At 45.6% G+C, this 27,675-nt stretch overlaps 1 pseudogene; it reads left to right on the top strand.

Moving 5' to 3' along the window:
- The first annotated feature begins 21,482 nt into the window (after positions 1-21,482).
- Positions 21,483-21,944, top strand: LOC110561036 (small ribosomal subunit protein uS13-like; annotated as a pseudogene).
- The last annotated feature ends 5,731 nt before the right edge of the window (positions 21,945-27,675 follow it).

Here is a 27,675-nt window from a genome sequence, read left to right on the forward strand (position 1 = left end):
TCACGAGTGCTGAGTTTCCCTTTAATTTCCCCAAGTCCTTTCCTCTCTCAGAACACGGGAAGCTCTGGCCTTGGGCTCCACGGTGCTGACCCGTCCTCCCTGACGTAGCGGGCCCCTCTCATGCACAGAGGCTGGAACACCAATACCAAAGTCGCCAGGAGTTTTGATGGGACATGCCCGACTCTCTCTCCACAGTGATGGTCCGGTTACTTTGTGTTGCCATTGTTTCCGGAGAGTGCTTCTGACCCTGGGTCTCCAGGGAACGTTAAAATGAAATGGGCTTTATTTGGTTGGCTTTGCAGTCAGCTGGAGCTGTTAGAACTGCAAGGGATGCCACACCTGGAGAAATGGGTCCCCGGAGCCTGTTGAGGGGCTGCTGTGGGCACACAAGTCGTGATGCTGATTTTATGTCAGCTTGACTGGGCCACCGGGAGTACCATGCAAAGCTGTGGATCTGCTTTCTGGCTGCTCGCTGCAGACTTGCTGGCTCTGTGATCCTCAGACTGTACTCTAGAGGTGTTTCTGAAAGCTTTCTGAGTTTCCAGAGATCACATGTGGTAGTGGAAAGAGGTTTGAGCCAAGCAGGCCTTGGTTCAAAATTACACACATGCCAATCTTTCTATAACCTTGAACTGGCTCAAACCTTTCTGAGCTGACGTTCCATTGTCTAAGAAGTCAGTTTAGCAGATGGGGCTCGCACAGTTACCAGGAGTGTTAAAGGTAAGGGCACAGAGCATCTGCCATGCTGTAGTGGGAGTCAGCTCCATACTTTTAAATAAAAGTATGAAGTGAAAGAGCCAGAAGCTCACTGAAGAATGTCTCACACTAAGAATACAGTGGTCTCTCTGCCTCTGCCATTAAAAAGGAAACAGGGTTTGGGATCAAAATGAAAATCATCCAACACCCTAATATTGGGGGTTGCACTAAAAGTTCTTAACTTCAGCCAGGAGAACCTGAATGCTCTACAGATATTTGTGTAGTATCTATTGGCACAGAACCACTGCTCCATTCCATCAGGCTGGTCAGGACTTTAAAACACTGAATCCAGATGGCTCCGTGCCAGATACCCCTTGGGATATGCAAAGTTGACCCTCATTCCCTGCTTTCAGGCAGAGGGCATCCGGCAGAGGGCATCCGAGTTTTGTGTGCCTAATGGCCCTCTCTGGTGGGGGAAGGACTGCAAATTCTTTGACACTCCTCTAATAGAGAGATGAGCTCCAGTTCCCCTCCCCTTGATTCTGAGCCATTCAGCAGAGTACAATGGAAGGGAAGTTATGCTAGTTCTGGGACTAAACCCTGAGTGGCTGTTCTGCCAGAAGGATCACATGGAGATGCCATGGAACTACATGAAGAAGAAGTGGAGCCAGCCAGCCAGCCCTCCAGGCATTCCAATTAAGGAACCGGGAATGTGGGACAATCCATCACGGACCCTCCAAGCCAGACCAGCCGCAGCTGAGTACCACCGAATAGTCTCAGCCAACACCAGGTTGAACAGAGGAACCACGTGGCTGAGAGCAGAGAAATGCTTGACAATAAAGTAGAAAATGGCTACTACTTCGAGACAATGGATTTGGTTGTGTTTTGTTGTACATAGCAATAAATGACTCTGAAGTAAAAGCCTGCTCTTGGAACTCCCTTGGTTGTGGCCTGCACAGCCCTAAAAATCTGAAATGACTCAGTACCTTGGATACTTTATTATGCTCAGATTTTACACGTCTTGGGCTCTTTTGCCTGCTCACCATCTGAAACTCAGGGTGGGTGTGGAGGGGTGACACACAAAGGCAGTCTTCTGATTCAAACAAACTCACTAGTCAACTGCAGCCTTTTCCTTGATCATCATTTTAAAGTCTGGAAGTGTTAAGATTGTGGAGAGGAGGAAGAATGCAGTGTGCAAAGGACAATGGAAAGACAAAGAAGAGGCGGATGCAGGCTGGTCGGCATCCTTAGTCAGCAGTGAGAGTAAAATCAAAGCCTTCTAGTGAAGAAATGATGTAACCTTCAGCCACACCTTGGAAATGCTGCCCATTGTTCAACTCGGCTCCACCTTAGAGGATAAGTCAAGACAAGCAGTTAATGGGCTGACAGAGCTCCTTTCTTTCCAGTTTATTTCCAACTGAATTCCATAGATTCACTCATTCAGTTAGCAAGCATTAAATGTTACGGCGTAGAAGAAGCTAAGAAACATATTCTAAGTGAAATATGTATTTCACCCACTGGAGTGCAAAATAAGATAATTTGTTTCTCTAATCAAACCAGTAAATGGCCACACCCCCATCCCAAGGATAAGGAACACATTTTCTTGACCTGGGATTTCCTGCCTTGAATTCACAAAGCCTGCAGGCTCACTTAACGAAGTGCTTCTCAGCCTTCCTAGTGCAGTGACCCTTATTTTGTTGTTACTTTATAACTAATTTTGCTACTGTTATGAATTGTAATGTAAATATCCCATATGCAGGCTGTCTGCCAAAGGGGTCATGACCCACGTTGAGAACCACTGATTTAAAGAAAGTTTATCCTGTCTGATGAAAACGGGCACTCTCCACTCATCACTGCTGTCCATTTCTTCACAGTGAAGCTGCTAATGTCAGGGCATCTATTAAAAACTTTTGCCAAAATAAATGGGGCTGCATGTGTTGCAGTGATGCAATAATTGCCTAGCATGCTCGAGGTCCCTGGTACTGTGAAGGAGGAGGAGGAAGAAGAAAAGGAGGAGGAGGTAGTAGCGACGGTGCTGGCTGGTCTCATGTACTATAAGAACCAACATCGAATGTGAGGTTTGCTGCCAATTTGACAGTGGTTTTCTAGTACAAGGAGGACCCCTCCTTCCTACTCCCCACCCCATGTTATGTATTACCTTTGGTGCTTAAGATATCAGATTTAAAGATTTTTAGGGAAATATTTTTGTACACTCAAATCCTCTCTGCCTAAGATCGCCATGGAACCCAAGACCAGTCAGTAGAGGTTTTCGGTAGTCACATGATATACCTCAAATATGACCTCTTACATGAGCAATCAATTGGATTCCAAGAGAGGAGAGGAAGTTCCTCCCTTCAAGTTGACTCTATTACCTGTTCCTCATCAACCAGTTATTACCCTCCACTCTAACAAACATCAAAAACTTTCCAGTGATAGTTTGTCCTTGTCCATGGCCACTCCAGGACAATGAAACATGGTCTGCCAGTCTCGGAGAGAACACTGACACACCAAACTAGATAACATCAGAGGAGAGTCTTGAACTTTACAGTAGAACTGTGGAGCCAGAACAGACTCCAGGACCATGGAGTCCAATTTCCTCACACAGACAACAGGCCTGGAGGCATTCCTGAGCTGGGCCAACGTACGGCATCTGGTTGGTGAGGCCAAGTCCTCAACCCAAACCGTTCCCTTCACATTTTCATATACCTGCCTTTCTTGGCCTCTAAACCAACTGAACGATAGTTAAATAATTTGAGGCTTTTTTTTTCTTTGAAAAAAAAAAAAAAAAAGCCAGAAACATTTCTTGTTAGCCAAGGCAGACTCTGACAGAGCTTGGCAGCTGTGGAGTATCTTTCTAAATCTGGAAACACCACATCTCTTTTGAAAGTGGGAGAAACAATTTGTACCTCCTAAATGTGCAGAGATGTATTTCTTTGTGTGAACAAAATAACTGCAGTGAAATTGCTCAAGGTAAATATTGGGCAAAACCGTCCCCAAAGCAAGAGATTCTGAGTTTGTCAGACCATTTCCAAGGGAAGATAAAGCAGGATAATTAATTTCCATTTGCAAGTATTTTATTCAAATTTCCCTTGAAAATGAATATACAAGGACTTACTTGTGCGTCATAAAAGCTGAATATCCAGTTATTTGGTAGAGAAAACAAGCTGAAATGAGCTTAAGAGAAAACAAATTATTTACCTGACGGCACATGACTTCCACTCTTGCCCTGTGGGATTGTAACTGAGATCCCCAGTTGTCGGAAGATGTGACTGTCAAGTGCACACTGTGTTTATCCACTTACACAGAAGATGGTAAGATAATAGTGTCACATGTGAAGAAACACCTAGAGGTCCTCAGTTGTTCGTGCTTATTTTTAAAATACTTACGGCAGGTCAAGATTATACTTACTTCTGGGCATATATGATACAGAAACATCTTCTGGTTCTCACGGTCCAATGGAGGAAGACAGACTGATGGACAGATGGAAGCCAGACACTGTGATAGGAGAATATATAGACCATGAGGGGGAGATGCATCCTGAGTAAAGGTGGGAGGGACCTGGGATTGAAAAAAAAAAAAAGTCTGTGAGCTAGTATCTAAAGACAGGAGGTGTAAAACTAAGTAAAGGTGGAATGGAGGGGAAGGGATGAATACGAGGAATGAAAAGATAAGGCTGAGTCAATGTCTTGGTGCTTGGTTGGATGGAGGGCCCATGGGAGACAGTTTTCTAGTTTGCTCTCTATTGCTGTGATAGACGCCATGACCAAAGGGAGTTTTCTGGCTTACACAGTCTGATCATGGTTCTCCACTGAGGGAAGCCAAGGCAGGAAGGCAATGAGGGAAGGATCCCAGAGGTAGGAGCTGAAGCAGGGACCACAGAGCAACAACACTTTCAGTCTTGCTTCTAATACCTTCCTTTTTTTTTTTTTTACTAGAACCCAGGACCACCTGCCCATTGGTGGCAGTGTCCCCCCTCCACAGACACACACATACAGCAATCATTAATCAAGAAAGCACCCCGACCAGCTTGCCTCCAGGACAGTCTGACGTAGACATTTCTCAGCTGAGGCTCCTTCCTCCTGGATGACTCTAGATTGCGTCAAGTAGACATAAATTTAATCAGCACAGATGGCAACAGAACGGCTTCCCAGGGCCACATCCTAACTGCACGCTTAGGCTCCTCAACGCACTTCCTTCAGCAAAGCCACACCCACTCCAGCCAGGCCACACCTCCAACAGTGCCACTCCCTATAGGCCTCTGGGGGCCCTTTGTATTCAAACCACCACACCCGTTGTTTCACACAGCTCCACCAACCAAGCATGGGAATCCTTTGTACCTGTGCTTGGAATTTACTGTGAAGCCTGCCACCATCTTGTTTTCATTCTTTAGCCTGAGTATTTGGCATTCTGCTGTCCTTCCTCCCTTGGGTGTTGCCTTACTGCCACATTGTGAAAAAGAGCGTGCTGTCTGCATGGATGCAGGGTTCTTCTGTAGAACACGGAGGTCTGGTTGAGCGTGGTGCTGGACACTAGTTTCTCTTCTAGTGTTATTTCTATCGCTGTGACAAATACCCTGACAAAAGCAACTTGGGGTGGAAAGGATTTCTTTGATTTGCAATTCTAATTTTATAGTCCACATTTTAGGGAAATCAAGGCAGGAACTTAGGCAGCTAGTCATATCACATCCTCAGTCAAGAGCAAAGAGAGATAAATTCATCCTCGCTTGTTGGCGGCACATCTAGCTTTCTCTAGTCACAGGGCCCAGCTGATGCAATGGCACTGCACATATTTGGGGTGGTCTTCACACCTTAGGTAACAGTCATGACAGTTCTCCACAGACTCTCCCACAGGCCACCTCATCTACACAGTCCTCACCGAGACTCTCTTCTCGGCTTTGTTGGACTGACAGAGCGACCACACTTTCCTACTTTGGATCCAGTCAGTTATCTTTGCCATGTGTCCCCCTGCCCTGAACCTGTCTGCATTTCTTTTCCCTTTTGTGCTTCCTTGTAGCATAGGAACAGCTGAACATCACAACTGTTCACTGAAATGGAATAAGGCAGATGATTAATGCGGAAAGTTCTAGAGGCAGGGTTCTGTCCACTAGAGGACTGGAAACAGAAAGGTACAAACATATAACCTCCTGAAGAAGCTGAAAGTTCATTCTGTAGCCAAAGCAAGGCCATGACAAGCAGAACTGGGCCTGATTGGGGGTGCGTGGAATTCACGTGAGAGTGACAGGAAGCCACAAGAGGTGGTCCTGAAGAATCTAGGCAACCTCTGAGGCAGGCAGTGCCCACAGAGAAGTGAGCCACAGCGGCAGAGGGGACTCAGCATCCCAGGTGAGCCAAGCCTCTCGGAGCATCTTCTCAATGCTGCCTCTTATGGGTGGACATTGGAGTGAGAGACGTGTGGGAAGGGTCACCCATTGTGCCAACATCTCCCAACCCCATTGTGTGGATCTCCTTGAGGGCAGGGAGCATTCTGCCGTGTACCCTCTGCCCTCAGGCACAGCACATGGACTTTGTGCTTAGCAAGGACAAACGCAGGACTTGACTCAGAGCCAGACTCCAATGTGGCACACAGCTCTGTGGGCTTAGGGTACTGTGGGGCATAGGGGGGCCTCAGAAGAGGAACCCATCTGTACAGTAAACGCCTGACTATGCAGATGACAGAACTAGGCTTGTCCAAAGGTCACGGCTGACAACATGGATGGAGACTACCAGCCCTCAGAGGACATCCTGTGTGTGGCCTTCAGTGCCCTTAAGAGCAGCCCTGCCACACTGGCTGATACCACCACTGTGCAGAGCTGCCTCCTTCACCGTTCACATGGGAAGGGAGCGAGGATCATCACTCAGCCGGCTGTTGTGTCCTGGAGACTCTGGCTGGGAACCTGCCAGACAGGAACAAAGAACAGACACCCAGAACTTTCTAGAGTGTTCCTGTAAAGGTGAGGAAGAGAAGAGGTCGGGCTCCTGAGACTTTCCCAGGGACACCATTCTGAAAGGCAGTTCTAGCATTTCCTGCACCAGTTCAGCTCAGAACCCAGTGTCTGCCCTGGGTCACAGCACTTAAAAGGCAGTGTGTGATGCTGTGTTAGTTAGGGTCTCTACTGCCATGAAGAGACACCATGACCACTGCAACTCTCATAAAAGAAAACATTTCATTGGGGCTGGCTTACAGTTCAGAGGTTTAGTCCACTGTCATCATGGTGGGAAGCATGGCGGCCTGCAGGCAGACATGGTGCTGGAGAAGGGGCTGAGAGTTCTACATCTTGATCCACAGGCATTAGAAGGGAACTGACTTGCGCTTCTGAGACCTCAAAGCCCGCCACCACCTTCCTATTGAAAGCACCACGAAGATTGTTTTACTTATATTCTAATCGCTAGGTTGCCTACATCTGCCAGAGCAAGGTATGTTCCTGTGGACCTCATGAGAAAGATATAGTTTCTACTAAGTCAGAGGCTGGCTCTAGACACATAATGGACTTTTGCACAAAAGCTGGGGGTTTGTTTGGTTTGGTTTGGTTTTTTCTGAACTAATAGGAAAATAAGCAGCTTCTGCCTGAAGCAAAACTGTGAAATGGAGACATCAGTGAAATTTGTCTTAGTCATCTGTGGTAGCTTGAGTGAGACATCCCCCACCATCACAGGCCTTTGAATGTTTGTTCCCCAGTTGGTAACACTGTTTGGAGAGGTTCAAGAGGTGTGGGCTTGGAGGAAGTGTATCACCGGAAGAAGGCTTTGAGAGTGTAAATACTAGCATCATTTCACTCTCTCCCTCCTGTTTCTGGATCAAAATGTGAGTTCTCAGCTTCCAGCCCCTTCTACAGATCAGCTCTGCCGTCACGGACTCTTGTCCCTCTGGACCCATGAGCCCAAAGCAACCCTTCCTTCTGTGCGATGCCATCTCATCACCCATCGGAGAAGTGATACAGTGTCTCTCGTGTTCCCTTTCAGTAGTTAAGCCTCCTCTCTCCTTCCAGTACTTTCCTGGGGGTCCTCCTGAAGTTTAAAAATAACCCATATAGGCGGGGTAAAACAATCCACACAGCCATCTCCTTGCATTCCTGGCTCAGCCATCAGGTTCCTGCCTTAGTGTGGAATGAAATGGTGCCACAGGACTTCTCCGGTTGGATTTTTATGCAGTGTTAAGCAGGGAGAGTCTGCTTGTTTTGAGGGCTTTTCTTGTTTTTTTAAAGCTCACCAGAGTGTTTTCCTGGTTCTGCACCTCATACCGTGCAGGATGAAAGGCCACTGGCTGGGGATGCGTAAGATGTTGGGCTGTGGGAGGGCCTTAGATGCAGCAGGTGCCGGCACACCACTCCCAAGGGGCATTGTGACTTCCTCCTGTGACTTTCCCTCAGGGCCTGCCGAAGAGATCACCCTAAACTGTCGAGCATCTATGAAACACCAAGAAGAGAAAAGAAAACCTGATCTCCCCTCCACTGGACTGCCTTTGCTGTCTAGGGTTCTCATCATCCAGAACTTTTATTTTTCAAGTTTTTTGTTTTTCCAAGACAGGGATTCTCTGGACTCAGGCTGTCCTGGACTCATTTTGTAGACGAGGCTGATCTTGAACTCACAGAGATCTGCCTGCCTCTGCCTCCCTGAGTGCTGGGATTACAGGTGTGCACCACTATGCTGGCCCTGTTATATATGTGTGAGTGTTTTTGCCTACAGTTGTGTCTGTACACCCTGTACATGCCTAGTGTCCACAGAGGTCAGAAGACATTGTCAGAGCCTCTGGAACTGATGGTTACAGATGGCTGTTAGCCTCCATGTGGGTTCTGGGAACTGAACCCAAGTCTTTGGAAAAGGAATCCATGCTCTTAACCACTAAGCCATCTCTCCAGTCCTAGGAACTTTTTTTTAAAACTATGTATCCCTGCTGGCTTAGAAGTCAGTATGCATACAGACTGACTGGCTTTGAACTCAAAGACATCCACCTCTGTCTACCTCCGTGGTGTTGGAATTAAAGTCATGTGCCCTTCTGCCTCAGCAGCCAGGGCTGCTTCTGCTGCCTCCTCCTCCTCCTCCTCCTCTTCCTTCTCTTCTTATTCTTACTCCTCTTTCTCCTCCTTCTCCTCCTTCCTCTTTGCTTTTCTTCTCCTTCCACTTCCTCCTCATTTTGAAATTCAGGAACTTTACTTGCAGCATGTATGTTCTGATGCTACTGGCAGTGCTGATACAGACCATTAGAGCTCCGTGCCTTTTCAACACTCATACTTGGATATCTTACAGGTCCCTGATACTCCAAAAGCAGGATGGAGAACTGAGCCCCAGTCATCCACCACCACTGCCAGAAAAAAAAAAAAATCTGACTTTTAGACAGTTCTCCTTGATTCCTCCATGGTCAACCCCTACCTGGTAAAATCCTGTCTGTTTCCCTCCAAATGCCCTCTCAGCCTCCATTCCCACCATCAGCTCTCTCATGAGCATAAACATCACTCCCACAATGGGCCACCATGTTCACCCTGTCTCTCCTTAACCCACTGTCCATTGATGAACTTAAGCAATTTTATAAAAATCCAGAGAGCACCAAGCCGCTCCCCTGCTGAAATAGACAATAACTAGCTAGAGCCTCGTAAGCACATGACACCTGGGACTCAGCACCCATTCCTGGCACAGCTCGAGAGTCTCCTATCACCCAACCATACTCAAGTTTCCTACCAATATCCTGTGTCCCTAGCATCTTCTTTTGACTCCTTGGAAGTTCAAAGACAAATAACTTGGGACATTTGCCTCTGGTATCTCCAGAATGGACCCATATCTAAAGAGCCACTTTTTGCTACTGACTGGTTTAAGTTAAAGTGTAGCTTGATTAGTTTGTGCTTTATATTATCATTTGTTTGTTTGTTTGTTTGTTTGGTTGGTTGGTTGGTCTTTCGAGATAGAGTTTCTCTGTGTAGCCTTGGCTGTCCTGGACTTGCTTTGTAGACCAGGCTGGTCTCAAACTCACAGCAATCTGCCTCCTTGAGTGCTGGGATTACAAGTGTGTGCCACCACGCCTGGCTGATGAGTTTGTACTTTACTCTTAGGTAGTGTGGTTAATCTGTTACTATGGGGTCTGGTTTTCCTCCCCTTTGATCTGGGCAAGGGCTTGTGACTACTCCAAGGGGATATATTCTAGGATTGCCAGGAGATGCCAGACACCACCGATAGTACCACACAAAGCTGTTCTCTGACCTCCTGATGAGCACTGCAGCTGTCATGCCCACACACACACATCACACACACACACACACACACACCAGTTAATTTTTAGTTAAATTCTTTCTGTTTATTAATTGACCTAACCCTCTCAACTATTTTGTAAGTATTATCCTGCCGCTGTAGATGAAGAAAGTGATGGGTATGTTACTTGCCTAGGGTCAAGTGATAGAGCCAGGGGTTGAAAACAGTGTGGTTCAAGGCTAACATCCTTTAAAGGCCATGTAGGAAAGCTTGCACAGTATGTTTAGTGTGTATATATAAGAACTATACAGCCAAAGGAAGAAGCAGGTGGATCTCTGTGAGTTTGAGGCCGGCTGGGTCTACATAGCAAGTTTCAGGCGAGCCAGGGTAACACTGTGAATATATGCATACGTGTGTGTGTGTGTGTGTGTGTGTGTTAGAGAGAGAAAGAGTTGAATATTTTCATGATAACCATGAGGTTCAGCCTCTCTGTTTCAGCTACACTGTGAACTTCCCTCCAACTTGTCTCCATGGGAGATGATGGCTCACAACCCTTAGCAGCAGGGTTTCCTGACACCCCAAGTCAGGCACAGCAAAGCCTGGCCCCCTCTACTATGCAGGGAGCTCTGAAGACTCAGACTCTATTTCTCCGGCTTTCTGTCTTTTGCCAGTTTCGGAAACTGTAATTGTAATCTTGGAGTGGTCAGGACTGCATGATTCTTCTTTGCTATCCAGTGAAAGAGGGAAAAGAGCTCCCTCTGCTCTCCCAGGAGAGAGAAGGAAGGAAGGCTTCCTGGAAGAGTGTACTCCACACACAGCTTCTCACCCATGCTCAGAGGCCCAGCAGCAACCACTTGCCCAACTGGGTCTGTCAAGGCAGTAGGATTTTCTACCAGGCCATCCCTGACTTGGAGTTTCAGCCATCTTACCATAGATGTGGCACGGACAGCGTAGAGGAAGAGTGGGGAGCTGACAGATTGTTGGTTAGCAGTGCCCAGAGCATTTCCATGGCACATTTATGTATTCCTCACATGTTTGCTTTGTCTCTGGGCTCCACTTCTTCATGCTGGTGTTGACGCTAGTAGCAGCCACTTATGGAGTGAGCCTACAAGATCATGGAAAGACTTAAACACAATATAAATCCGAGTTGGCGTCTCGATAGCTGTGTTGCTGGCATAGTTGGAGCTTAGTCTGCAGAGGACACTGTTCTGGCCAGAACAGCAGAGGAGCCCATCTACCCACCAGTCCCACCCCTACCCCTCAGACTTCTGCCACGTTGGTCCTGCCCAGAGCACCCTCCTCCTGCTACCCTAGCTGGCTCATGCAGGCGTCCAGCACCCTGAGTCCCGCACTCTCTTTCCCCTGCCACTTCCCCACCGCTAAGCCTCTCCTTTCCTGCCACTGCTGCTCTGAGATGAACTCAGCCCTACTTACTGCTCACAGGTTTGTGATTTGGGGCAAATTGCTTCATCTCTCAGAACTTCACTTCCATCTTCAGTGAAATGAGGAGCAAGGGATCATTAATCTTTAAGACATCTTTAAGCTTAAGTTCTTAAGGCTCCGTGGATTCCAGTCAGCAAAGAATTGCAGGTGAAGGAATTTGGATCCCAAGGGATTTTAAGCAATCAAGTGTTCAGTGAGCAATATCATTCTAAAGATAGGCAAATGTGCATGCATATGCACACACATACATACAACACACAAACATATACACAAACAAACACACACAAAACACATACTCACAAAACATACATATACACAAAACATACACATACACACAAATACATACACACAAAATATACATACACAAAACATGTACATATACACAAAAACACATACATATACACACAAACATACCTATACACATATATACACACACACACACACATACATAAACACTCACATGAGTTTATAGTGGCTGTCTACAGTGAACATCTCAGCTGGAACAAGAGCATCTAATAAAATAGTAAGGAGCCACACTCAGGGCGGACCGGCAGATGTGAGGAGTGAGGCAAGGAGACCCGAATGTATATCCAAGTTTGGCAGAGGTGAGACTCACGTCAGTACTGGAGAACGGTCATTGCTGTGTACATGACCAAAATTCTAAAGGGGCCTCTGAAAGATCATGCCAACCTCCCAACTGCACGAAGAGAGCTGCCTCAGACCTTGTCTTGCTTTTTCCCCTTCTTTGTTTCAGCTGGGCCTCAAAAATCACAAAGGCTAACATCCAACAAGAAATCTGTTTCTGCTGTATTCTCTTGGCTGCCTAGGAGACTTCTTTTGGCAGGCTCTCTGTCGGTCTGTCCAAGCCTGGGGCCTCTCTTTCCTGGAGTTTCCATCACCTTGTTTGAAGAAAAAGAATCTAAACAGCATTAAGCACTGTCAGAGAGGTCATTTGTCGTTTCAGTGCTAGGGTCAAACCCAAGACCTGAGCATGCTGTGCAAGTGCTCCATCGCTGAGCTGTGTCTTTAGCCCAATTCTGCAAGCTGAAGTCCTTCAGTTCTTTTTTCCCCTCCTTGGCTCTAGCAGACACCAGAAAACCTGCACAGGATGAGACCCAGAGCAGTGACAATGATAAAGGTAATTATAGCAGCTTCTCTCCATTGCTTGCTTATTATTATCAGACCTGAGACCAAGTATGTTATATATTAGTGTAATTGTTAATAGGAATGGCCAATGTTGATACGGCCTATGATAACATTAAAGAGGCACTAAGTGGTTTCATATTTATAAAACACTCATCCTACCAAGAGGCTACATTAGCTATGAAATTTTTGCACCTAACAATATAGTTTCACAAATGCATAAAGCAAAATGTTTCCAGTAATTCTTACAAGAATGAGTCAACAGAATTATTATCATAAACATTAACATAACTTTTCCCCCTAAACCAGATGAAATAAACAAAATTAAGTATACAGAAAATTCATAATGATAAAATATTATATCCAACTCTATACACACAGGGATTTCGTACACATTGCTCTGAAATATGGAAACAGTTATTATAATTGATCACGTATTAATCCATAAGGAATAAATTTTAAAGACTGATTACATTTTAAAGTATGCACGTGTGTTTGCATGTGTGCATGCGTCCCTGTATCCATCATGGAAGCTGGGAACTCAACGCCAGTTCTCTGCAAGAGCAGCAAGTACCTCAGTCACTAAGCCATCTCTCCAGTCCCATCATAAAGTAATTTGTTATAAATTAAAGAGGAGTTCCATAAAGCACGTTTATTAAAAATTGTCAACGTAGACCAGCAAATTGGCTCAGAAGGTAAAGGCACTTGCTGCCAAGTCTGAAAGCATAAGTTCAATCCCCAGGCCCCATAAGGTAGAAGTAGAGAGCCAACCCCCACAGGTGGTTTTCTGTCTCTGTGCATGCATGCCTACACATGTAGACACACATACACTACTCTATATATGTATGTAAAAAAATTAAATGTCAAACCAAATACACTTATATGTATATCTAACATATATTTGAGAAATAATGTAGCCCAGGATGGCCTTAAACTCTCTATCCTCTTGCTTCGGCCTCCTTAGGGCTGGGAGTAGAGGCATCACCCCCAGACCTTAGCACAACCGATGCCATGATGGAAGTACCATTCAGGTCTTGGAACTCAGCACGTAGCCAGCACCTCCTGCCAAAACAAGAACAAAGACTTCATCCATCGATGTTCATAGTTCTGAGAAAGTCTATAAGTGAACTAACTTGGTTTTTTAGCTCCTGTAGTTCTGATACTGGAGAACTCTTCTGTTAACTGAAGTATGTCAACCCAGGATGTGGTTTTGTGTGTGTGTGTGTGTGTGTGTGTGTGTGTGTGTGTGTGTGTTTAAAAGTTCACCCTGAGAAAGGCTTGGGTCTCCACTAGGGTCCTGAACTCCCATGTAGTTGCTGGCCAGCTAATAAAGACTTTTTTGGCTTGAACCTATGTCTGAGTGATCTTCTCTCGTGAATCACACACAAGGCCACAACTTGCTCCATGAAATACATTTAGAAATCAAAATGTTATAAAATTTAAAACTTAACGAGAAAATCTACTCAAACCCACAAGAACACACACACACGCACACACACTATCTACTAGGAATCACCTTATACAGTGTGGCTGTTGGGTACGTGGACTCTGTGGGGTTGCTGCCATTGCATCCAATGCCGCCACGCTTGAAGCCCCCAGCGCAGGTGGCCAGAGGTGAAAAGGGAAAGGCAGACGCACGCTGGCCTCATGAGCACAAGCCGGAGCCAAGGAGAGCAGTCTGAAAGCTGCATCTCTTCCTGTGGCTTCTGACCCTTCCTCACAGAGCTGAGCACACACTCAGTCCTGAGTCAGACAAGCTGACCTTGGATGCGAGGGAAGATGAAGCTGTTCCAGGCACAGCCAGTCGCACACCATCAAGGAGAGCCAGCAGACCACATATGTGAGTTCCCAAACATGGGCAGCTTCCCTCACACTAGTCAGCTTGCTTGTGCGACTCTGTTTTCAGCCAAATTGGAAACATGCAGAAATACGAAGTTCTGTAAACACAGTTCAGCCTGGCCAGGGTGACTTGTTAGTCACCAAGGTCTACCCTTTGATAACTACACAGCTTTGCATTTAATCTCCAAACAAAGACAACAATAATCAAAAAAATCTGCGCTCTGCCTAACATCTAACAACTGTCCCTGCAAGCAAAAATCACACTGGCCTGGGGAACAAGAGGTTTTCTTAAAGGGCCAAATGGTAACTATGTTAGGTTTTGCAGGCCACCCAGTTCCCATCGCCACTGCTCAATGCTTCCGCCAGCACAGCGTGAAAGCAGCCAGGCAGTAAATGCAGTGAGTTGGCTGTGCGTCACTGAAACCTGATCTGCAAAGACAGGGGGCAGCTCTTAACCATAGGTTTCTGACCTCTTATGCTGATACGCAAGTTACAAGATATTAAAGTGTATATGAATATGAAAAGTAAAGAGCATCCAGTGCTCTTACCCACTGAGCAATCTCCCCAACCCCTTAATACATTATATATATTACATATATTCATAATAATTACATGTAGTATATAGTACTTAGAGTATATGTTATTTGAGTGATCTTTACCTTTCTCTTCGCAGATTCACACACAGTTTACACACACTGTAACTTAAATAGCAACGTAAAAGTCAACAATATTTTATTAGATAACAATGAGAAAAAAGAAAGAAAACAAAAATACTTGCTTACTATATATGAAAACATATGGAAAAATCTATTACAGTCCTCTTTTCTGCAGCTGATATATCTTTGGTGTTGGTATGTTTGTTTGTTTGTTCTCTTGATTCAGGGTTTCTCTTGTAGTCCTGGCTGTCCTGGAACTCAGTCTGCAGGCCTGGCTGGCCAACAAACTCCCAGAGATCCACCTGCCTCTGGCTCCCGAGTGCTGGGATTTAAGGCGTGCGCCTCCACGGCCCGACTCACAGCCTGCTCACAGCTGATTTTTCTAGCTACTTTCTTCTCGTGCCCATCTATGTTGCTCTGTTCAGTTCCCCTTCCCTCTTTCTAGATTTCATTCCCAGAGGCTCAAGCTGTGCTGCTCTAGGAGTTTTGGCTTCTAAGGGGAAAATGTTTCCACCAGAAACAAGTCAACAAGCCCAGAGCTAGAGGATGAGATCAGTACTTGGCCCTTCGGGTCTCTGAAACAACACACAAGAAGGGCGTGATTGTACATCTTGACTCTCAGGGCGAATAGAGCTGCCAGAGCATGGTGGGTATGGCTGGGTGGCGGGTACGGCTGAGAAGCAGGAGAGCCTCTGGGCGGCAGTGAGCGTATCCATGCTTTGCGGTGATTAAGTCAACTGTACTTGCTTCCAGTTTAAGAACTCTTAAAGGCTCAAAGCTCCCAGCAATAAAATTTAGAAACAGACAAGGGTATCTGGTGCCTTCTGGACTCCACGGGCAATGAACACCTGTAGCACACAGACATACATGTTGGAAGAACACGCATACACATAGAAACAACTGCCAATTTTATTTTGTGTGTTGTACCTTCACATCTGTCTGTACACCACTTGTGAGCCTGATGCCCAAGGAGGCCAGAAGAGAGCATTGGATCTCCCAGAACTGGAGGTACAGAAAACATGAGATAGGAACTGCATCCAGGATTTTATTTTTTCAAGAGTAACCAGTGCTCTTAACCACTGAGCCATTCCTCCAACTTGTTGTTATGAAAAAAAAAAAGAAAATCCCAACCATTCTACTTTACCAGTGAAGACTCAGGAGCCAGATGCTGGAGTGAAAACCTACTTGCTCATAGAGGCAGAAAAAGCACCCATCTGACCTTCCTTCTCAGCTCACATCCCATAAGGAAAAGGCCAAAATCCCAAAGCTAAAGCTTGCTAGCTCAGTTGATGGCCCAGGAGGAAAACGCCAACAGCCAAAAGCCCAAGGAGCTGCAGAGCTCGAGAGCTAAAGAGCTCTTTCTTCTTCTCCATGCCGCCTTAAATACCCTTCAACTCAATGTCCACCTCTCTCTGTTAATCTCTGTCAGCTGGTGTCTTGCTCTACCTCTTGGCCTAGGGTTAACTTTATTAAATCCTGTCTACAGAAAACTCTTGGACTAATGGTGTGTGATAAGGATGAGCCACACCATAATCACCTGTTTACAATAAAAAGAAAGTTTTTGGATTAAAGGTATCTGTTAGGGCTGAACCACATCAAACAAAAAAACAGGTTTTTATAGTTCATGATATCAGGAATCACAAGAGGATCAATGATCCTGCAACACCAACCCATTAATAAGTTATTTTAAGGTATATATACATATATATATGCATACATATATTCATATATACATATACTATATACATAACACACACACACACACACACACACACATAAATATATTCATCCTATCAGCTCTAGCCCTCTAGAGAACCCTGGCTAATACAACAGCCTAAAGATGAGGACATACATGCCCTAGTGTGTGCCCAGAGGGTATGAGAACAGCTCCCGTTACTCTCCCTTTCACTTCATTCCTTGACTTGAGAATCTGGCCAGGAAGAAGTGGCACCAATGGTGCTGGCGTGGGCCGAGAGTGTTGCCACAGCCTGAAGACTCATCCCAGCAGCGCAATGTGCACCACCTAGACTGGCCATTGCTGGGCCTCCAAAAGCTGTTCCACAGCTCTGACTCAGTGGCTTTGAGCATGGCCCAGTGTCCCACTGAATTTATATGAAATGAATTCTGTAGTCAAACGCAATGATATGTAAAATACAATGGTTGGGATAAAATTATCTGGCAATTCACAACTGATAGTTAGGGCAAAGATACCGCAAGCAGAAAAGGCAAATCATATCTGGGAACCATGAGTGCTGTCCTTTTCCTGGTTGGAGCAGATCCGTGTAATTAACTCGCCGCCCTGTATCTGGGGATGAGCATTCAGGAAGATGCTGCTGAGCCTGGAATAACCTCCATCCTTGACTCCCTGGCCATTTGTTCACTAGCCCATTGGGCAGTGCCAGAGATGACTGGAAAGGATGGCTGCTGGCCACAGAATCATGCATTTTACCTGATTGTCACTAGGCATGGTCTGAGTGTCCCTTTGCCAGGCACAAATGCCATTAGAATCTGACCTCATTTGGAGAGGTCTATGTAAATACTGCTCACATACCAGTTTTCCAATTGTGTACCCATCAAGCCCCTGCCTGTCTAAACAAACCATTAACTGTAGTCAATGAACTGATATGAGCCAAAACATCTGGCCAGCTAGCATTTCAGGGGAAGTCCAGTACAATGGGAGGCTTTCCTTTCGCTGTCTGTCACCTTTCCCAAGGGACTCTGTACAGCTGTAGTCAGTCTCTCTTTCAGGTGATACCAACAAATCAGGAGGAAAAATTGTAAACCATCCTCAAGCATTTTTCTCCCTCAGCGAGCTGAGGTCAGAGGCTGAGGCTACAGGTAGCATGGGGTGGGGTTCACTCACATCTGACCTACTTTCTCATGCAACTTGGCCTTCAATCCACCCCAGTCTATCTCAAAACTTTCATGCCATCTGACAAAGCCACTGGCAACTTTAAGACTTGGTAACACTAGAGCAGCTCTTTCACATGGTAACTCGGCAGCTCCTGGCCAAGCATTCATTCTCTAAAGCCTAGTAGCAGGCCACAAGTTGTTCTCTGAAGGAGAAGCATTATTCTCAGCAGGTGGCATCACTTAACATTTTCAAGGATCCATGCTATGATTCACCAAAGCAGCCTGCCAAAGGGTCCCAAAGCATCCTTGCATCTCCAGTCCCATGCTATCTGATGAATCACATGACCCAGTAATGAGTCACATGATCCAATTAGCAGACTGTGGTAGTTGATCTAGAGCCACCATGTATTTAGATGTCGATTGCTTCCCCCTCAAGATTCTTACTGTTTTATGTGCAAACTCTCATGTATACCAAGTGATGCTGTGTAACCTTGCCTCCAAAATTACCCCCGCTTGGCTAAATAAAGTTGCCTACACACCTGGGTTAAGCAGAAGTGAGGTAGGTAGAGCGAAGGTTCTCAGACTTGCAGGAAAGGAGGATCACGGGAGGAGGAGGAAAAAGGAAGAGAGGAACAGGAGAGGGGGGAGGAGAAAGCAGAGCTGCCATGGGTTAAGCATGAACTAGAACCATGTGGCCAAGAGGAGTTTGCTCTGAAGATGGGGAGATGGAAAGAAGCAGCCCCACATGGAAAACATGCAAATACTTAGGGGATTATAGCTCGGACTAAAATGATACTTTAGGGGGTTATTTTCTGCCCAGTTCCAGTGCATATGTATATTAAAAATCTAACAGGTGTCTGTGTCTTTTATTGGTATGATAGCTGGTTAAATAATAAGTGATGTGATAATTATATGTGTGATTTAATAGCAAATATTAATAACTATTTTCTACCACAGCAGAACACTTTGCCCAGCAGCTTGACCTGTTCTAGGTACGGCTCTCATTCTGAGGGTTACTCAAAATAGGCACTTTCTAGCCACTAAGCAAATGAGTCAGAGATACACGTCCAAATGAGAAATACATCACTGCCAGAAGCCAAAGAAACCCAGGAGGTCTTGTGCCTCTTTCTTAATGTCAGGAAGACCTTGATCCTACAACTGTCACCAGAAAAGAGAAATATCTTCATACCTAAGATAATTGGACCCCTGTGGCTTTCTCCAAAGCAGTAAGCCCTTCGACTTCTCTGGATTTTATCTCCCACTCTCCGCACACAAATAAAATGTACGTAGAACTTTCCGTTTCCCATGCCCAGTAAGCACATCATTGATGTAATAGACCAGTGTCATGTCCCATGGAAGGGAAAGGCAGTCAGGGTCCTGTGGGTTTGATCATTGCTGGGCTGGGCAGTTCATTTACTCTGAAGTTGCTTGGTGAAGACAGGTTGCTGCCTCATCAGGCAAGAGTCAACCTCTGAGCGCTTCATTAATAGGAAAAACTTAAAAAGCATGTGCCGGGTCACTAGCTGTATACGAAATGTGTGATGGTTTTGCAACAACACATCACATCTGGAAACACCAGTTGAAGTTACTGCCTGGTTAGGTTTAAGACAGTCTACTGTTGCTCTTGTGGAATCTCGGGCTCTGTGTCTCCTGAAGCCACCAGTCAGGTAATCCCAGTAAGAAGGCAGCAGTGCTTTCAGGTTACTGTTTCCTAAGAGGCCTGTCTCTAACAGCCACTGTCACTCTTGTCACAATAGCCCTTGTTCTTCTCAGGGAACTACAGTGGGGCTGTTGCCAGTTGCTGACTGTATCTCTGTCCTAATTATACATTCTAGTCCTAGGAAAATAACCACAAAATGGGTTTGAGGGTAACCTGAGCCCACTGTGAGATGAGCCTGAGCCAGCTATGACTTCTCTATGGTTCAATATCAAATTCTACTGTTCAAAATCAATCATGAATTATCTCATAATTTCAGTTGGTCAGGAAATTGGGAACAGTTTCATTGGATGTCTAGCATGAGGCCTTTCAGATTACAGCTAAGCTGTTGCCTGGGACTACAGTTTTCTCCAGACTTGATTGGAGAGGATAGATCCACTCCTAAATTCATTCACCTGGTGTTGACGACCTGCAGTGTCTCTGAAATGTTCATCCAACAACCTCAGTTCCTCACTGAAGCCTGTGAGTGTCTCATAAAGCTACCTCCAGTATGAGAGTGTGTTTCTGTCTGAATAGGGACTCTGAAAGAACGAGAATGAACCAAACCCAGAGGTTATAAACTTTGACCTAATGTAAGAGATAATGCCTGTTATGTCTGCCATGCTCTGCTTATAAGGAGAGAGTCACTGGGTCCAACCCACTCTCAAAAAGAAAAGATTACATGAGCCTGTGGATGTGAGAGAATAGGAATCAAAAATAAGAGTATGTATTCTGAGTAACTTAGAAATAAATATTAAATGTCAAAGTATTAAGTCATTAGTGGTGGTGCTCACATAATCCCAGCACTTGGGAGAACAGAAACAGAAAGACGATGAGTTTAAGGCTGGACAAATGGGGCTGGAGGGCTGTCTTGGCAGTCAGGAGCAAGAATACTCTTCCAGAGAACCAGGGTTCAATTCCTGGGGCCCACATGGCAGCTCACTACAGTCCACTCCAGGGGCCTCAGAGGGCATGCAAGTAGTATACAGACGTGTGTGTCGGTATGTGGGTGTCTGGAAACCCTGATATTAAGGTTGAAGTCTGGTGTTTCCGCACAGCTTCTGAGCTCAGTGTAGAATGATAGACTCCTTTTCTCAGCAGGGCTCCGTCTTTTCTGCCTGATCTGGGGAGACCAAATCCCCACATCCTCTACCTGAGGAATGTCACATAGTCCTTAGGGAAATTTGCAGGTTCAATTCCCTTTCTCCCAGAAGAAGCTGCTCAGCAAGCACCTGGGGATTTCTGGAAATACCCCACACCACGCTAAGGAGACCTTAGCTTTCAGCAATGACCTTTAATTGTACCTGGAGTTCTTCCCTCACTCATAATAATTAAGTACTGTGCTCTCCTTCTTGTGATAGGACCGTGCTATTGCATGTGAATGAGGTACCATACCACTACATGTAAATCAAGTATCCCTAGAACCTCTAGCCCAGTGAATCAAACACATTCACCCTCCAAACCCCTCCCACTGCCCAAGGTTATAAATCCCTGATTCCACATGAAATAAATGTGCTATGTGCTACCATCAGCTTTCCACCATGACCTCTTGAGAATTGTCATTTACTCTGGGTCCACCTCTGGACTCCTGGAGCTTGAGTGCCAGTCAGTTAGCCACGTGCTGCTGGCCAATGTGAGCTGCCACCAATCACAGACGTGTTCCATAACTATGGTGGAACTGCCTCGGAAGCCACGGAAGCACGGAAGCCCAGCCCACTGCCTCGAGCTCAGTGCGGAATGCCCTGGAAGCACCTGTGTCCTGCCAGACCTGCCTTCCATGCAAGCCAACCAGGCATGGGCTTTTGTGCTCATCCCTGCCATCAATGTAGTGGCTCAGCCAAGGGCTGTAACACCTCCTTATTGTCACAGACTCTTGGAACTCCAGGGTTTCCACTGCCATCTGATACCCACGATCTCATTTAAAAGAGCTACCTGTACGCTTCCACAGAAAGCCTACACGCTGCCACTTGTGCCGCGGCCATGTCTCTAGTGAACCCTGAGAAGTTCCAGCACATTTCGAGTACTCAGCATCAACACTGATGGGCAGCGGTTAGCAGCCTTTGCCATCATTGCCATTAAGGGTGTGGGGCGGAGATATGCTCATGCATGCAGTGTTGAGGAAAGCAGACACTGACCTCACCAAGCGGGCAAGGAGAGCTCACGGAGGATGAGGTGGAGAGTGTGATCGCCATCATGCAGAGTCCATGGCAGTGCTAGATCCCAGGCTGGGTCTTGAACAGACAGAAGGATGTGAAAGATGGAAAGCACAGCCAGGTTCTGGCCAATCGTCTAGACAACAAGCTGTGTGAGGCCCTGCAGCAACTGAAGAAGATTAGAGCTGGCAGGGGTTCCAGTCACTTTTTGGGCCATTGTGAGTGAGGTGGGCACACCAAGACCACTGGCCACCGGAGCAGTACTGTGGGTGTCTCCAAGAAGAAATGAGTCTCTGGGCCTTTGCTGTTAATAAGTAGTTTCTATACCTATGGGGGGAAAAGAGCTAGCTGTAACACCAGGTGGAAAACTCATTTCCACCTCCCCCGGTAAGACAGAGCTTCGTCCAGTGCACAGGCCTTACCCAGAGCACTCCGGCCTTTCCTGAGAGAAATGGAACCTTTGATCTTCGGCTTTCTTTGTTCTTCGTCCAGAAGCCGACAGCAGAACACAGAATGACATGTGTGCAGGAAAAACACCCACACAGAGAAAAATGAACTAAATTAAAAAATAACCTTTTGAAAACAGAAGAGGAGACAGGGTGGTGGAGGCGCACATCTTTAATCCCAGCACTTGGGAGGCAGAGGCAAGCAACTCTGAGTTCAAAGTCAGCATGGTCTACACAGTGGGTTCCAGGACAGCCAAAGCTACACAGAGAAACCCTGTCTCAACAAACAAACAACAACAACAAACAGAAAAGGAGAGGCGGTAGGGTGAAAATGAAAATATGAAAATGAATGAATAACCACTTGCTATATTTGAAAGTCAAGGCACAGAGTGGATAGAAGTATTTGCCTGGCAAAATCTATGTTCAAACCTCATCTTAATTTCAAAGGTTCATTATAACTATGACTTCTCCCAATAAGTCTCTTTGGACAGTTTTATTTGTTTAAAGATAAGTTCTCATATATCCCAGCCTGAGCTAGAACTTTATGTATAGCTAACGATGAATTCTTCAGCCTGAACTCTTTACCTTGAGTTCTTGATTCTCCTGCCTCTGTTTAGCAGATGTTGGGATTAGAGATGTGTGTCCCATGATTCTCCTGCCTCTGTGTACCAGATGGTGGGATTACAGTTGTGTGTCCCATGATTCTCCTGCCTCTGTGTACCAGATGGTAGGATTATAGATGATGCTGGGATTCGAACCCAAGGCCTCCTGCATGATAAGCAAACACACCACCAATCGAGCCACATCCCTGTTTGTCTTTTTCACTCAGTCTCACTATATAGCCCTGGATAGCTTTGACCTATCAGCAATCCTCCTGCCTCAGCCTCCCAAAAATCAGGATTTTAAGCATTGTGCCACCAGGGCAGCATGATTAGGTCAATTATGGAAGTTGGCTTTGCCTTCTTTACCTCTGTGGTCCCTACTTTTCTTTCTACTTATCATCATTGAAGAGAGAGACTCAGAAGCTGTCACATCTATCTTCATTAGTCTGAGACACTCTCAAACAAGAGGCGAGAGCATAGGTACAGCTTAGGGGCAAAGCACTCACCTAGCATGTATAAGGCCCTGGATTCTATCCCTAGTACACACACACACAATTCAATCATGAGGCTATATGATCTCAGAGACAGATAATTCTGCATCAGTCACTGTTCTATTGCTCTGAAAAGACATCATGACCAAAGCAACTCTTATGAAAGAGAGCATTTATGTAATTGAGGACTTGCTTACAGTTTCAGAGATTTAGTCCATTATCATCATGATGGGGAGCATGGCGACATGCAGGCAGACACTGGAGAGGTAGCTGAGAGCTACATCCTGACCTGTAAGCAAAGTGAGAGACTGACACTGGGCCTGGCTTACAGCTTTGAAACCTTAAAGCCCGCCCCATAACATGCCTCCACCAACCAGGCCACACCTTTAACCCTTCTCAAGTAGAACCACTCCGTGATGACTGAGAGTTCAAATATATGAACCTATATAGAGGCTTTCTTACTTAAACCAACACAGTATCATTCCTTGTGACCTGTCACACTGAACCATTCCTTCTTTCCTGGTGATAACTTACACCTTATCTTTACCTCATGTCATTTGAACAGGATTTGGTGACATCAATAGCAGAACACATATATACTTGTGTTTTAGCAGTACTGAGCTATCTCTGAAGATGCCTAAACCTTCAAGACACCTGAGAACCTTCCTTTCAAAAGGTCCAGAGTCCCTTTCAAAGAGTAATAATTCACACATTTAAAAAATGACTTCAGTGGTTTTTCCCTCACCCCTACCCACCTCTTCCTTTGCCGTTTCCTTCCTTCCTGGATATCCAGTCAGTGTGAGCTCTGCAATGATTTCCATAAGCCAGGAAAATGCTGCAATTGCACACGTCTGCTCATGGATAGTTCCAGTTCCCTTACCCTCTGCAAATAAGTCATTATATAAAACATAGGATATTAATTTTCTTTCTGGATCAGAAATATATCTCAGATCACAAATCCATTTGTGGCCAGCAAGATGGCTTAGCAGGTAAAGGTGCTTGTTGTCATTCTGCCAACCTGAGTTCCATCCTCAGATCCTGCATCATAGGAGAAAATCAGCTCCCACAAAATTGTCCTCTGAATTCTATAAGTGTACCACAGCACGAATACACACACACACACACAAAGTAAAAATAAATGTATTTTTTAAAGTTGTTTAAAGAAATCAATTTTATTTTTTAATAACTGAACCTGATAGTTTTATGAGGTTGGTATGATGTAAAAATGGTCTCCATTTGTCACTTGAAGCACCAGCCATCCTTGGGCAACCTCAAAGATGAGGTTGACTTGAGTTTCGGGTACAAAATGGGAAGGAGCTCTGGGTCTCAGCTGTCATCTTTCTTCATCTGACTCTATGAGATATACCGTTCATCTGGTCCTCAGTCCCAGAGGCCCTCCAGATGTGACCTTGGGCATTTCCCTGTCCTCTCTGAGGTTCCAGAAACACTCAGCTGTGCTTCTATCCCCGAGGACAGGAAATATCTCCAAATCTCATGACATCACAGGAAGCAGAGTGTATGCTTCCTCTTTTCCTGAACGCTTGTTCAGGAAAAGGTCCTGTGAGTTGGCCATGGGGGAGAGCACAGAATCTCCTAATATCCTGCTCCATCCCAGATGCTTCTCTTATGCTTCTAGAGACTTGGGTAAATCTCAAGTGGGAGAGGGAAGGAAAACTAGATGGAAGTAACCAGCTGTTATTCTAAGCCTTCTTCGTCCTGGATTTAGAGTTTTTGAAACCCAAAAGGTAAAATTCTCTTTCTCTCTTTCTCTTTTCTATTTTTCTGTTGTAACCTTCCCTGGGACAAGCCATACGTTAATATTGGGGAAAGGATTTGAGTGTGGTCCTACGTGTCTAGAATCCCAGCACTTTGAAAGCTGAGGCAATAGACTTACCAGACTACAGTAAATAGTATGTTCAGGCCAACTTAAGATAACAGCGAGACCACATGCACACTCCAAATCGGAGGGTGGGGTAAGAGGTGGCCCTAGGCTAACTAAAAGAACTGTATCAAAGATGTGTCCCCACCCTACATAAAATGGATTTGTTTTAAAATCACAGTACTTAATTTTGTTTCACATCTAATCAAGGCAGAAAACTTGCTGAATGACCCAAGTCTCCTTAGAGTACAGAAAGTATGAGGTGAAAGAGACTATGTAGTCTCAGTACCCCCAAGACCAAGTTCTCAGCACACAGGAGGTTTATTTGCTCCAGAGAGACAAAAAGCAGACAATAAGAGACAAATACAGGAGACAGAGGATGACGGAGAAGAAGGGAACAAGGTGGGGGGAGGGGTATTTGTTCCAGAGGGACAAAGGACTGCTTCTGGATAGAAAGGAGACAGACAATGGCCTGGAGGCAAATGGCAGTTTATGAAGGTAAAAAGGAAAACACCGGTGTTAAGATGAAGTGTTTAATTTTAATTAGGCATAGTAATCAGGGTAGCCAAAGGGGTCTTTAGATTGCTGGATTTCAATACTTTGATAGCTAGACCTTGGTAGTCAGCCTCAGGAAGAGAAAGTGGCCAAATAAGGGAATAGGCTTTGGTGAGTAGCTGTACAAATGTATAGTCTAATGGTTTTTAGCAAGGCAGAAAGAATGGGGAGAAGAGCAAGGCCTTCCAAAGCCAAGCTTGCCGTGCGTGGGCTATCTGGAGTTCATTCATGACTCACAGTCCCTTTCCATGAGAGGAATGGTTACTGGTTAGTTGTGTCTTCTCACAAAAGCTATGTTGAAGCCCTAACTCTGAGTGCCTCAGCATGTGACCTTATTTGGAAACAGGGTTATTGGAGGGGCAGTTAATTATGATGGGGCCACACTGTGGGAGGGGAGTCCATTACACAATATGGCCTCAGGTGGGGCTAGAGAGATGGCTCAGAGGTTGAGAGCACTGGCCGCTCGTCCAGAGGTGGCTCATGACCATCTCTAATGAGATCTGGTGCTCTTTTCTGGCCTGCAGATACAAGTAGAACAATATATATATATATATATATATATATATATATATATATATATATATATCTGGGAGGATATTAAGAGCGAGCTTTGACTGAGAATGGGCAGCCCCATTCCATGGACTGATGCCTCAGACTGAATGAGACAGAAAAGGAAGCCTGCTGAGCACCCAGGTTTGTCTCTCTTGATTTCCTGGCCACAATGAGACAACATGTGTCAGGCACCTGCTGCCACACTTTCCCCACTGTGATTGATCATCTCCTCCAACCACAAGCTAAAATAAACCCTTTATTCTTTTAGCTGATATTACCAGGCATTGTCACAGTGGCGAGTAAAAGAGCTGATTCAGCATCTGTGTACGCACAGACATCGATGAGATGGTGCGACAGTTGATATCCGGGGTGTCCCTCTTAAAGATTCATATTGTCAAATTAAATAATGGCGATGATGCGCATAGCAGATTTTATATGACAGAGGGAGAGAGGAGAGAGCGAGACATGATAGGGGAAAGGGGGGCGCCCCAACAGAGAAAAGGGAGAGGGCAAGAGCCAAGAGAGAGACAAAGTGGTGGGTTGATGCTTTTAAGGATTAATCACGCCTGCCAGGTGTGGCTACCTGGCCTGCGATACATGATGACATCCTACGTTGCTAGGCAACCCGAAAGCAGGCTGGCAAAATACTAACACATATGTTAAAAGCTTTTCCCCAGATTGGTCCTACTAGAACACAGTGGAACCTTTACATGGTAGGGGTGAGTGGGAGAGCTCTACCTTCACAAGAAATTGAGAGCCTGGTGTGGTGGAGCAAGCCTTTTAATCCTAGCACTTGAGACACAGAGGCAGTTGGATCTCTGTGAGGTCAAGGCCAGCCTGGTCTACAAAGCAATACAGAACTGCCAGAACTACACAGAAAAACTCTGTACAAAAAACCGAGAGGGGGGCATGGGAAGGTTTGGTGTTTTTTTTTTAAAAACTCAGTTATGTTATATAAGCATGTTTTTGTTTTAATCCCAGGTATTGGAAATAAGGCTGCTTTAGCTTGTCCACAGCAGCAGACTATTTGCCTCGGCTGAGAGGGGCATGATTTTTGCCAGCTGCAAATAGTTTAATTCTGAGGACTCTGGAGAGGAAATAAATGCCAAAGCCGAGAGAGAGAAGGGGAGAAGAAGAGGAGGAAGAGGAGGAAGAGGAGGAGGAGGAGGAGGAGGAGGAAGAGTAGGAGGAAGAGTAGGAGGAGGAGGAGAAGGCGGCATCAGTGGTGGCCAGCTGCTGTTCTCACTGCTGCTGGTTTGTCCTGCTGCTGGTTTGCTGGATATCTTGACTATGAAGACTGGACTTGCCCCAAGGAACTATGTCCCTAAACAACAGGAAGTAGCTAAAGAGAATTATGTCCCCCTCCTCCCACTAACCTCTTTCTTCAATCTAGTATTGCAGAGGAATAAGGAACCAAATAAAATAAATTTTAAAAAGTATGACTACAAGTGGCCCTTAGACATAGGGCTTGGAATATTGGGAAACTTGGTTTCTA

This window comes from Meriones unguiculatus, chromosome 1 (genome assembly GCF_030254825.1).
Source record: "Meriones unguiculatus strain TT.TT164.6M chromosome 1, Bangor_MerUng_6.1, whole genome shotgun sequence".
Classification (NCBI taxonomy): Eukaryota; Metazoa; Chordata; class Mammalia; order Rodentia; family Muridae; genus Meriones; species Meriones unguiculatus.